Below are 14360 nucleotides of genomic sequence, written 5' to 3'. Positions count from 1 at the left end.
GTCTAGCCAAAGATATAAGAGATCTATATGATGAAAACTATAGAAAACTTATGAAGGAAATGGAAGAAAACACAAAGAAATGGGAAAACATTCCATGCTCATGGATCAGAAAAATCAATATTGTTAAAATGTCATTATTTCCCAAATTAATCTACACATTCAATGCAATCCCAATCAAAATTGCACCAGCATTCTTCTCTAAACTAGAACAAACTATCCTAACATTTCTATGGAACCACAAAAGATTCCGAATAGCCAAAGTAATAGTGAAGAAGAAAACCAAAACGGGAGGCATCACCATCCCAGACTTTAGCCTCTACTACAAAGCTGCCATCATCAAGACAGTATGGTATTGGCACAAAAACAGACACATAAACCAATGGAATAGAAGAGAGAACTCAGAATTAGACCCACAAATGTATGGTCTATTAATCTTTGACAAAGCAGGAAAGAGTATCCAATGGAAAAAAAGACAGCCTCTTTAACAGATGGTGCTGGGAGAACTGGACAGCAACATGCAGAAGAATGAAACTAGACCATTTTCTCATACCGTACACAAAAATAAACTCAAAATGGATAAAGGACCTGAATGTGAGACAGGAAACCATCAAAACCCTAGAGGAAAAAGCAGGAAACAACCTCCTTGACCTCTGCCACAGCAGCTTCTTGACACATCCTCAAAGACAAGGGAATCATGAGCAAAAATTAACTATTGGGACTTCATCAAGATAAAAAGCTTCTGGGGGCGCCTGGGTGGCTTAGTCGGTTAAGCGTCCGACTTTCACTTAGGTCATGATCTAGCAGTTCATGGGTTCGAGCCCCGCATCGGGCTCTGTGTTGACTGCCAGCTCAGAGCCTGGAGCCTGTTTCAGATTCTGTGTCTCCCTCTCTCTCTGACCCTCCCCTGCTCACGCTGTCTCTCTCTCTCTCTCCTAGAAATAAATAAAAACATTTTTAAAAAAAGATAAAAAGCTTCTGAATGGCAAAGGAAACAATCAAGAAAAATAATAGGCAACTGACAGAATGGGAAAAGATAGTTGCAAATGACATATCAGATAAAGGGCTAGTATCCAAAATCTATAAGGAACTCACCAAACTCCACACCCAACAAACAAATAATCCAGTGAAGAAATGGGCAGAAGACATGAACAGACACTTCTCCAAAGAGGACATCCAGATGGCCAACACACACATGAAACGATGCTCAGCGTCCCTTATCATCAGGGAAATACAAATCAAAACCACACTGAGATACCACCTCATGCCGGTCAGAGTGGCTAAAATGAATAAGTTAGGAGACTCTAGATGCTGGCGAGGATGTGGAGAAACGGGCACTGTCTTACACTGTTGGTGGGAATGTAAACTGGAAAACGGTGTGGAGGTTCCTCAAAAAATTAACAATAGAACTCTCCTAAGACCCAGCGAAATCACTGCTAGGAATTTACCCAAGGGATACAGGAGTGCTGATGCATAGGAGCACATGGACCCCAATGTTCATAGCAGCACTCTCAACAATAGCCAAAACATGGAAAGAGCCTAAGTGTCCATCAACGGACGAATGGAACAAGAAGATGTGGTTTATCTATACAATGGAATACCACATGGCAATGAGAAAGAATGAAATTTGGCCATGTGTAGCAACATGGATGGAACTTGAGGGTGTTTTGCTGAGCAAAATAAGTCAGGCAAAGAAGAACAGATACCATATGTTTGCACGTATAGGTGGATTAGGAGGAACTTAATGGAGGACCATAGGGGAGAAGAAGGGGAAAATCATTGGGGAAAGGGTGAGAGGCAAACCATGAGAGACTCTTGAATGCTGAGAACAAACTGAAGGCTTATGGGGGTGGGAGAGAGGGAAAGGGGGGTAATGGGTTGGAGGAGGGCACTGCTGGGATGTGCACTGTGTGTTATATGGAAACCAATTTGACAATAAACTAAGGGAAAAAAAAGAAAGTGAAGGGATGAAAAAGCATTTATAATGCAAATCATGCAAAGAGAAAGCGGATGTATTAACATTTATATCAGACAAAATAGACCTTTCACCTAAGACTAATAAGAAGCAAAAAGACAACAAATAATCATAAAACAATCCAAGAAGGAGATATGAAGATTATAAATATTTATGCACCCAACATGTGAGCACCCTAATACATTAAACTGTTAATAACAAACATAAAGAAATTATTTGATAATAATATAATAGTAGTAGAGTACTTTAATGACCACTTACCTCAATGGACAAAGCATCCAAAGAGGAAACCACAAAGAAAATTGTGGCATGAATGACACATTGGGCCAGATGGACTAACTGATACATTTAGAATATTCCATCACTAAACAGTGGAATACACATTCTATTCTAGCACACATGGAACATTCTCCAGAACAGCCCACGTATTAGGCCAGAAAATAAGACTTAACAAATTTAAAAGCTCAAACTCATACCATGCATCTTTTCTTAACACAATTCTATGAAAACAGAAATCAATCACAAGAAAAACCTGTAAGGGCCACAAATACATGGAGGTTAAATAACATGCTACTACACAATGAATGAGTCAACCAAGAAATCAAAGAGGAAATAAGAAAGATACATGGAGACAAATAAAAATAAATACAAAATGTCTTCTGCCTATTTCTTCCCTGGATTATTTGTTTTATGGGATATTGAATTTGATAAGTTCTTTATAAATTTTGGATACTAATCCTTTATCTGATATATGATTTTCAAATATCTTCTCCCATTCTGTTGTTTGCATTTTAGTTTTGTTAATTCTTTTCCAAAGAAGACATCCAGATAGCTAACAGAAACATGAAAAGATGCTCATATACTCATCATCATAGAAATACAAATCAAAATCACAATATGATACTACCACTTCACATCCGTCCAAATTGCTAAAATTAACAACTTAGGAAAAAACAGATGCTGGCGAGGATGTGGAGAAAGGGAAACACTTTTGTATTGTTTTTGGGAATGCAAACTGGTGCAGCCACTCTGGAAAACAGTGTGGAGTTTTCTCAAAAACTTAAAAGTAGAGCTACCCTATCACTTAGCAATTGCACTACTATGTATTTATCCAAAGGACATAAAAATGCTGATTTGAAAGGGTGCGTGCACCCTAGTGTTTACATTAGCACTATCAACAATATCAACAATAATGTCCATTGACTGATAAATGAATAAAGAAAATATAGTATACATATGCAATGGAATAGCACTGGGCAATGAAAAAGAGTAAAATCTTGCCATTCGCAACAAAGTGTATGCAACTAGAATGTGTTATGCTAAGTGAAATAAGTCATTCAGAGACAGACAAATACCGTATGATTTCACCCAATAAACATAGGGAAGGGAAGGAAATATAAGGTAAAAACAGAGACTCTTAAATACAGAGAACAAACTGAGGGTTGCTGGATAGTAGGTTGGAAGGGGGGGACTGGCTATATCAGTAATGGGCATTAAGGAGGGCACTTTTTGGGATGAGCACTAGGTGTTATATATAAGTGATAAATCAGTGGATTCTACTCCTGAAACTATTACTGACCTATGTGTTAACTAACTTGAATTTAAACAATAAATAAAAATAAAGGCAAAATGGTCCAAAATCTTTGGGATGCAGCAGAAGCATTTCAAAGATTTAAGTTTATAGTAATGCAAGTCTACCTTAGGAGGCAAGAAAAAATTCAAATAAACAAACCAAGCATACACCTAAAGATGTTAGAAAAAGAACAAACCAAACCTCAAAACAGTAGAAGGAAAGAAGCATTACAAAGATTACAGAAGAAATAAAGAAATAGAAATTAAAAAAACAAATAGAAAAGACCAGTGTGGTTCATGCCCCTTGTTGGATTCCCACTGCTAGTACAGAGCTTGCTTGGGATTCTCTCTCTCTCCCTCTCTCTCTCTGTCCCTCCCTCCCTCCCTCACACACTTTCTCTTTTCTCTTTCAATAAATAAATAAACTTAAAAAATACATTATAAAATGAATAGAATAGATCAGTAAAACCAGGAGCTGGTGCTTTAAAAAGATTCTAAAAATTGATAAAACTCTGGCCACACTCATGAGAGAAGGTGGGGGGGGACTCAAATAAATAAAATTAGAAATGCAAGAAACTGACACATCAGTAATACAGAGGATTGTGAGAGAATATTATGAAAAATTATATCACAACAGATTGGATAACCTAAATCCAAAGGATAATGGATCCAATGGAAGTGGGTAAATTCTTAGAAACATGTAACCTTCCAAAACTGAATCAGGAAAAAATAGAAAATCTGAAGTGACCTGTTATCAGAAATGAAATTGAATCAGTAATCCAAAAAACTCAAAACAAACAAAAATCCAGGGTTAGAAAGATTCACAGGTGAAATATAGCAATCACTTAAAGAAGGGTTAATACCTGTTCTTAAACAATTCCAAAAGCAGAAGAGTAACAAAAAAACTTCCAAGTTCATTCTATGAAGCCAGCATCACCCTGATACCAAAACCAGAGAAATACACTACAAAAACTGAGAACTACTAATCAATATGTCTAATGAACATAGATGCAAAAATTTTCAACAAATTATTAGCAAGACAAATCCAACAATCTATTACAAATTCGTTCACCATGATCAAGTGGGATTTATTTCTGCATGCAAGTGTACTTCAATATTTGCATATCACTCAGACAAATCAATCAACATGATACATCATGTTCACATCAAGAGAAAAGGTAAAAATCATATAATGATTTTTATAGGTTCAGCAAAAGTATTTGACAAAGCAAAACATTTATTCATGATAAAAACCCTCAACAAAGTAAGTTTAGAAGGAACAAACTTCAACATAATGATGTTAGCTGTGAAAACACCATAAGTAACATCATATTCAATGTGAAAAACTACAGGAGTCAAGAGAAAGGTGTTCATTCCCGCCACTCTTATTCAGCCTAATAATGGAAGTCTTAGCCACAGCATTCAGACATAAAAAATGAATAAAAGGCATCCAAAGTGGTAAGGAAGAAGTAAAACTTTCACTGTTTACAGGGATTCCTGGGTGGCTCAGTCAGTTAAGCAGCTGACTTTTCTTCAGGTAATGATCCCATGGTTCCTTAGTTCGAGCCTGTGTAGGGCTCTGTGCTGACAGCGAGGAGCCTGTTGCCTGCTTCGTATTCTGTGTCTCCCTGTCTCTCTGCCCGTCCCCTGCTCACTCTGTCTGTCAAAAGTAAATAAACATTAAAAAAAATTTTAATTTCAATATTGGGGAGCCTGGGTGGCTTAGTCGATTAAGCCTCTGACTTTAGCTCAGGTCATAATCTCACAGTTGGTGGGTTCTAGCCCCGCATCAGGCTCTGTGCTGACAACTGTCTCAGAGCCTGTAGCCTGTTTCAGATTCTGTATCCCCCTCTCTCTGATCCTCCCCTGCTCAGGCGTTTTCTCTCTCTCTCTCTCGATCTCTCTCTCAGAAATAAATAAAACATTAAAAAATTTTAAACAATAAATAAAAACTTTCAAGATTTACAGATGAAATAATATATTTAAAAAACCGTAATATTCCACCCAAAACCTACTAGCACTCATCAGTGAATTAGGTAAGATCTTAGGATACAAAATCAGTGTACAAAAACTCACTGCATATCTGTAAAGTAATAATGAAGTAGCAGAAAAAGAAATTATGAAAAAAATCCCATTTACCATTGTGCCAAAGATTAGAAAAAAATACCTAGGAATAAACAACCAAAGAGGCGAAAGACTTGTACCCTGAAAACTATAAAATATTGATGAAAAACAGTGAGGATGACACAAACAAATGGAAAGATATTCATGCTCATGGATTTGGAGAACAAATACTGTCAAAATGCCCATATAATGCATAAGGATGTAGAGATTTAATGCAATCCCTATCAAAATACCAACAGCATTTTTCACAGAACTGGTAAAAGCAATCCAAAAATTTGTGTGGAACCACAAAAGACCCCAAATAGCCAAAGTCTTGAAAAAGAAAAACAAAGCTGGAGGCATCCCAGTTCTGAAATTCAAGTTATATTCAAAGTTATAGTGATTAAAACAGTACGGTACTGGCACAAAAGTAGACACAAAATCAATGGTGCCTGCGTGGCTCAGTCATTTGTGAGTCTGACTTTTGCTTTCAACTCAGATCATGATCCCAGTGTTGTGGGATTGAGCCCTGCATTGATCAGCATGTAGCGTACTTAAGATTCTCTCCGTCCTTCTCCCCACTCTACTGCTCATGCAGTCTCTCTCTAAAATAATAAAAAAATAAATGGAACAGAATTGAAAGTCCATAAATAAACCCACATGTATGTGGTCCATTAATGTAAAGGAGGTAAGAATATGCAAAGGAAGTGTAGCGAACGAAATGACACAAAGACAGGACACACACAAAGGACAGACACAGACACAACTCCGGCCGGAGGAACAACTCTACCCAAGCCCCTCTTGCGGTTTATTTTATACCCCGGTAACTGGATACAAACTGAAATCTACAAGATGCATTCCTTTACCAATTAAGGGCAAGTAGCCAAACACATTTCAAGGATTGGGGGGAGCAAAGGGAGGAAGCGACCACAACATGTTTACTAAGAGGCCTGCCCACAATTCCAGCCTTCTTCTTACTTCTAAGGAGGGCATGTTCCCTCGTTTGCGAGCGGACCATTAAACTTGGATATTGTCTGGAGGCCTCCTGGCAGAGCATCCTGTTTGCAGGCAGGCTTTGCCCAGGCAGGGAGCCCCGTGTGCAGGCACATCCCCGCGTCCCTAACCACGCTTTCTTGTGGTCACTGTCGGGCTCCCACAGGAAGAAGACAGCTTTTTCAACAATGGTTTTAGGAAAACCATGGGTAACTACGTGCAAATGAATGAAAGTGGACCACTTTTTAAACCATACACAAAACTCAAAATGGTTTAAGGACTTAAATGTGAGACCTGAAACCATAAAACTCCTAAAAAAATATATGCAGTAATCTCTTAGTCATCTCCCTTAGCAACATATTTATGAATATGTCTCTCCAGGCAGGATAACAAAAGGGAAAAAACCCTATTATGAATACAACAAAATAAAAATCTTTTGCACAGGGAAGGAGACCATTAACAAATCAAAAAAGCAACACAGTAAATAAGAGATGATATTTGGAAATCTGATAAGGGGATAATATAGAAAACCTATAAAGAAATTGTACAACTCAACACCAAAAAAAAAACAAAATCAAATTTTCAAAAGGCAGAGGACCTGAATAGACAACTCACAACAAACAAAAATATATGGATGACCAAGAGATATGAGAAGATGTTCAACATCAATAATCATCAGGAAAATTTAGATCAAAACATCGATGAGACAGTATCTTAACCAGTCTGAATGGCTACTATTAGAAAGATAAAAAATAATAAGTGTTAGTGAGGATGTGAGACAAAAGGAACTATCAAGTATTGTTGTAGGATTGTACATTGGTGCTACTACTGCAGAAATGTGTATGGAGTTATAAGCCAGTCATTCTACTCCTGGGAATTTACTTAAAGAAAGAAAACACTAATTCAAAAAGACATATGCACCTCTATGTTTATTGCAGCATTGTTTACAATAGTCAATATATGGAAGCAATGCAAGTGTGCATTGATAGATAGATGGATATAGACGATGTGTAAATGGAATATTTCTCAATCATAAAGAATGAATTCTTGGCATCAGAAACAACATAGATGGACTTAGAAGGTATTATACTAAGCGAAATATGTCAGAGAAAGGCAAATACCATATAAATTTACTTATATGTAAAATCTGTACAAACAAATGAACATCAACAAAACAGACTATGAAATACAAAGAATGAACTGGTAGTTTCCAGAAGAGGAGTAGGTGGGAGTAAAGTAAAATAAAAAAGAGAAAATGAGAGGTACAAACTTCCTGTTATAAAATACAAAAGCCACAGAGATGAATAGTGCAACAGAGGGAACATATTGTAATAATGTTGTACAGTGACAGATGGTGACTGCACTTATTGTGGTGAACTTTGAGTAATATATAGAATTGTTGAATTAATATGTTGTGCACCCGGGGACACCTGGGTGGTTCCGTTGGTTAAGCATTTGACTCTTGGCTTCAGGTCAGGACATGATATCATGGTTTGTGAGTTCAAGCCCCTCATTGGGCTTCATGCTGACAGTGTGGAGTCTGCTCGGGATTCTCTCTGTCCCTCTTTCTTCTGCTCTCCTGCACACTCTCTCTGTCTCTGTCTCTGTCTCAAAATAAATAAACTGAAGAATAAAAAAATATTTTAAATAAGTTGTGCACCTAAAACTAACATGACATTTTATTCCTCAATTTAAAAAAAAAAGGAAAGGAAGAAACTACATTGGAGGAGGGCTTGCTACCTGCAAAGCATCACCAGAGTTTACTCGGCCGATGGCAGGTCCCATTTCTTTGTCTTCTTTTTAAAAATGTCAGTTTTATTGAGATATAGTTCACATAGGTCTTATTTCTTGACCTAATTATCAGTAAAACAGATGTCTGTTTGAAAAAACATTAACAAAAATATTTTTATTTTACTGTTTTTACTTTATTTATTTATTTACATTAAGTTCTTGTTTTAATCCCAGTTAGTTAACATATACTGTTATGTTATTTTAGAGGTACAATAGTTTAATAGGAGGAGCTTTGAGTGTGCTCATCTGGAACCCAATATCAAATAAAAAATCAAGGCTCAGGACATTGTGTAGGAATGCTATCATTTTTGTAAACAAGAGGAAATAGATTGTGCATGTTTGCTCATATATGCATAAAATAGACCTGAAAAAATGGCATGGTCCCTCTGGTGCATACATCTTATAACTGTTGAATTAGAAACTATATAGTGGATTTCTATTCGGCAAAGAAATGAAAAAAACATAAAATAAAGCCAAAATATGGCTCCCCAGGACACACGGCTACTCCCTATTCAGTTTCCACCTCAACTGGGTACACTGCCTTTTAATTCCTGTACTTACCATCCAGAGTTAGCAGACTCCCCAGGTTTCAGGGCTCAGTCCTTCAGAAGACTGCCCTCAAGTCACACACTAGCTGCTGCACTTGGTGGGGGGAGGGTCTTAATCTCCATCCCCCTTCTCCTCCCAAGAGTTCCAGCTGGTCCAAAGTCTGCACACTCTATTCACATGCTTGGTCTTTCTGGTGACCTGCCACTGACCTGAAGCTATCTAGGAAATTGTCTGGAATCATTTAATTAGCATAACAAAGTCAACTCCTCTCACTCACTCAGGCAATGTCCAGGTTTTTTGGTGCTCTTTGCCAGGAACCAGGGACAAGAACTAGATATATTCTTTTTAGACTTCACTCTCCATAGAGTCTGGGCTGTCCAAGAGTAATGAAGGGGACTGAGTGTCATTTTCCCAGGACTCAGGCCTGTGTTCTCTGATTCTGGATTCAGATTCTTCCTGACCTGGTGTCTGGGGCCTGGTTAGAGTGTCCTCTCAGGGGTCACTGACAAGCCTTCTGCCTGGGTGTCTCTGCCCTCCTCTCACTTATGATGCCAAAAATACACAAAATCTATGGACATGGTGACTTTCAGTTTCATTTCTTGGAAATGGCTGTGTTTCACGGAAAAGGGGCCCTCAGAATTTTGATTTCACTTTCTGTTCTTGGAAATGCAGGGTTCTGCACTGTGATGGCTGTTTGTTTATTATTGGCCAGGTTCATGTGAGGGTGGAGCAGATACCAGAGATTGTTTAAATCCTGCCAGCTCCTCATACATCGTTTAGATGTTTGGAAACCAGTAAGTTCTTTAATCTCTGCAGGGACCACACCAGCACACAGGACTTGTTCCAGTGCAAGGACGGTCTGTGAACAGGAGTGTTCCTGGGTGAGCACTTCAGACTCAGCATTTCCTGCACTGCCAGTGGACACTTTCAGAGCTCAACGCTGACACCAAGTCTCTTTTCTTTCAGGAGCTGGTAAGTAACAAGTCACTTTGGATTGAGTACTGATCTAAAATGCTGAGAACAAACTGAGGGCTGATGGGGGTGGGGGGGAGGCGAAGGAGGAGATGGACATGGAGGAGGGCACTTGTGGGGATGAGCACTGGGTGTTACATGGAAACCAACTTGACAATAAACTATTAAAAATAAATAAAAATTTAAAAAAATAAAAATAGAACTAGAGATCTGGTGGTCTAAATGTGAGGAAGACTAGATGCTCGATTTTGGGTACTGTGGACTTGAAAGGATGAGGGGAAGGATGGCTGGTGGATGAGTGTAAGCCATTTAGAGAATTTAACTATTTGGAAATATTCAGAAAGCGGTTGGAGAACAAACTATTCCTGTTAATTGAAAGAGGTTCATGTGAACGTCAGGAGTGTCAGTGGATAGGTACTTTCCCCAAGAATTGCTGCCGTCAGACACCCATCATCTCACGTCTAAATATCTTTTACCAGGGAAACAATGTATATTATGTTTTTTAAAAAAAAATTCGAATCAAAAACTGTAAAGAGCTGATTGGCTTTATTTAATGATTCATGAATTAGGCAGCATCTTATCTAGCAAATAGAGAGGAACTTCATTGTACTGTAGGAAAATAATATTTTCAAAGTAAGAGAGGAGGAGAAAAAGAAATTATTAACAGTTACTTTGGCACTGTGCAGGTTTCAGCCTTGCTGCAGGGGAAAGCTTCAACCTAATTGTAAAACACATATATAATAAAAAACATATTGGTAATCCCAATTTGGTGGCAATTGATTAAAGACCAGCTGCAGGTGTTCAAAGTCCATAGGGAATAGATGTGAGGCCTCTAGGTGCAAAAATATTTTTTCCGGAATAATGGACCTGAGAAGTCAGACATTGCTGGTAGATTATTCCCACAATATTATAGAAGTCTCCTGAGTAATGTCTAGCCATAGTTTGAGTCATCTTAAATGCACTTATAATGGTTGAGGGAATGAAAAAAAACAAAAACAATGGAGCTTACCCAGAAGTCAGAAAGAATCAAGCAGCTGTCCTGTGTTTCCTAACGCCATGAGTGTTCAACTTACAACCATTGGTTACCCATCTTATTTTCTGTGACTGAAAAGCAGAGTGTTGCTGTTACTCTAACATCAGAATGGCAAAGATCTCACAATATGAGGACATTTTTGTAGCAGCAGAATTGATTTTATCCACGTGTGCCATTGTCTTTATAGGTTTTTTTGCTAGCTGCCTTTGCATGAAAGTCAGCTGGCGCATTTTCCCAATACTCTGGTGTATTTCTTTTAACGTGAGCCTCAATTTTGATTACAGCAATTTCAGAAAGTAAGAGACTAATTACAAGCAATGACATTATACTAGGGGATATCAAATTTCCAGAAATTTCACATAATTTCTAGAACACATATATCTATACAAATAAAACAAAATACAAGATCTTTGTATTTTAGGAAGATCTTTTAAATGGTAAAGAAACTTTCACAAACATTATCAAAAGTAGATCAAATGTTAAAACACACACACACACACACACACACAAACCTGAATTTGTGCTTTTAACAAACAGGAAACCAAATTCTAATTTTGCATCAGCTTACCTTTGTAATAAAATTTGTCCATTCCAATATGAGTCAAATCTGACCATGCATAAAATTCCTTATCAAAGATTCCTTTCTCACAACTTTCTTACAATTTTTTAACCTCAAAAAAATGTGCATCTCCAGTACACACACTTTTTTTTTTTTTACTTTTCCTTCATGCAGAGATGTTTCATTTTTTATTTTTAGTAACTCTGGCCACATACATTAATTAGAGTTCTTAACTCTTAGACTTCAATTTTTAGTGAAAACTAAGTAGTAAGTACTTTTTAAGTGTGTTATACCACCATTCTTTAGATTGGCAAATTTATAATTACATTTTATAATTTCTAGAAATGTGCTTTTTAATATTACAAACTTTCACTAAAGAACGCCAAAAAAAGCTTATCAACAGACCTACATTTATCTTTATTAAAGAAGCCAAAATTAGAGAAGCCTATGCTTAGAAATGTTAGTCTATGTTAATGAAAATAATGTTTCATTACTTTAACTTCTTTGGAAATTATCTAGATATTTAACAAATTTAACTGAAATTATTACTTACTCTAACTCAGTGGAACTTTAAGATTTCAGTTTATCAAAGATTTTGGAAACTAAAGTTTACCTGGAGTGCCTGGATGGCTTAGTCAGTTAAGCATCAGACTTTAGCTCAAGTCATAATCTTGGGATTTATGGGTTCAAGCCTCAAGTTGGGCTCTGTGCTGACAGCTCAGAGCCTAGATTCTGCTTATGATTCTGTGTCTCCCATTCTCTCCCTGCCCTTTCTAAGTCACGCTCTGCCTCTCTTTTCCTCAAAAATATTTTAAAAAATTCAGGTTTACCTAATAATTTATTTTTCTTAAGTAAGCTCTATGTTTGTATGTATGACTCCAACATCAAGACTTGCATGGTCTACCATGTGAGCCAGACAAGGGTCCTTAGAAGTTCACCTAAATTTTTCAAAACTTTTATTTACACATTTATTCAATATTCTTGTTCTTAACAGTTATGCTTAGATTACCCATAACATCAATAATCACACATCACAAGGAATCAAAGCCAATTATTCTCCCAAGATATTTTTATTTTTTATTAAGTTTTTAATTTTAATGCCAGTAGTTAACATAGTGTAATATTAATTTCAGGTGTACAAAAATTCCATGCAATACCTGTTGTTCATCACAAGTGAACTCCTTAAACTCCATCTTCTATTTAACCCATCCCCCCTTCTCACTTCTCTTCTGTTAACCATTAGTTTGTTCTCTATGGTCAACAGTCTATTTCTTGGTTTGACTCTCTCTGTCTCTTTTCCCCCCTTTGCTCATTAACTTCGTTTCATAAATTCCACATTGAGCAAAATCATGAGGTAATTGTCTATCTCTGACTGGTTTATTTCACTCAGCATTATTCTTTCAAGCTCCATTCATGTATTTCAAATGGCAATTTCACTTTTGTGTGGCTAAATTATATATGTGATATATCCTAGATATCTCATTCATCTACCAGTGTCCATTGATAGCTGCTTGAGCAGTTTCTATAATTTGGCTATTGTAAATAATGCTGTAATAAACAGGGATGCATGTATCCCTTCAAATTAGTTTTTTTGCATTTTGGGGGTAAATACCCAATAGTCCAATTACTGGATCATAGGATAGTTCTATTTTTAACTTTTGGAGGAATCCCCATACTGCTTTCCACAGTGGCTGCACTAGTTTTTATTCCCACTAAATGTGCACCAGGATTCCTCTATCTCCATTCTCACTAACACTTTTGTTTCTTGTGTTGTTCATTTTACCATTCCGACATGTGTGAAGTGGTATCTCATCATAATTTTGATTTGCATTTCCCTGCTGATGAGTGATGTTAAATATCTTTTTATGTATGTGTTGGCCATATGAATGTCTTTTTTGGTGAAATTTCATGTCTTCTGACCATTTTTAAATTGGGTTATTTGTATTTTGAGTATTGAATTGTATCACTTCCTTATATATTTCGTACACTAATACCTTTTTTATTTTTAAATTTTGTTAATGTTTATTTTTGAGAGAGAGAGAAAGAAAGCATGAATGGGGGAGGGACAGAGAGAGGGAGGGTATAGAGGATTTGAAGCAGGCTCCAGGCTCTGAGCTGTCAGTACAGACAATCTGTGGGGCTTGAACTCATGAACCATGAAATCATGACCTGAGCCAAAGTCACATGCTTAACTGACTGAGCCACCCAGGTGGCCCAGTATACTAATTCCTTAGACATTTCATTTGCAAATATCTTCTTCCATTCACTAGGTTGCCTTTTAGTTTTGTTGATAGTTTTCTTTGCTGTGCAGAGGCTTTTTACTTTCATGTAGTCCCAATACTTTATTTTTGCTTTTATTTCCCTTGCCACAAGAGAGCTATTTAAAGAAGTGTTGCTATCGTTGATGTCAGAGTCATTACTGCCTGTGCTTTCTTCTAGGATTTTGATGGTTTCAGGTTTTACCTTAATCCATCTCGAGTTTATTTTTGTTTATGGTATAAGAAAGTGATCCAATGTGACTCTTGCATGTAGCTGTTCAGTTTTCCCAACATTTGTTGAAGAGACTAGCTTTTTAAAATGGATATCCTTTTCTGCTTGGCAAAGATTAATTGCCCATAGGGGCACCTGTGTGGCTTAGTCAGTTGAGCAGCCGACTTCGGCTCAGGTCATGATCTCACAGTTAGTGGGTTCGAGCCCCGCGTTGGGCTCTGCGCTGGCAGATAGCTCAGAGCCTGGAGCCTGCTTCAGATTCTGTGTCGCCCTCTCTCTCTGACCCTCCCCTGCTCACGCTCTCTCTCTCTCGCTCTCTCTCTCTC

The 14360-nt window shown here is 37.3% G+C and overlaps 1 protein-coding gene across 1 annotated transcript in view; it reads left to right on the top strand.

Moving 5' to 3' along the window:
• Positions 1-9664: 9664 nt before the first annotated feature.
• LOC120226111 (T-cell-specific guanine nucleotide triphosphate-binding protein 2-like) overlaps positions 9665-14360 on the top strand; it is a 13425-nt gene continuing 8729 nt past the window's right edge. Inside the window, exon 1 of the mRNA XM_039224315.1 lies at positions 9665-9952. The gene's annotated coding sequence lies outside the window, so the exon portion shown is untranslated. The remainder of the gene's footprint in view (positions 9953-14360) is intronic.

Source organism: Hyaena hyaena, unplaced genomic scaffold (assembly GCF_003009895.1).
Source record: "Hyaena hyaena isolate Hyena2069 unplaced genomic scaffold, ASM300989v1 scaffold_1593, whole genome shotgun sequence".
NCBI classification, from domain to species: Eukaryota; Metazoa; Chordata; class Mammalia; order Carnivora; family Hyaenidae; genus Hyaena; species Hyaena hyaena.
The sequence above is the reverse complement of the archived record's forward strand: the minus strand, read 5'-3'. Positions and strand labels throughout refer to the sequence as shown.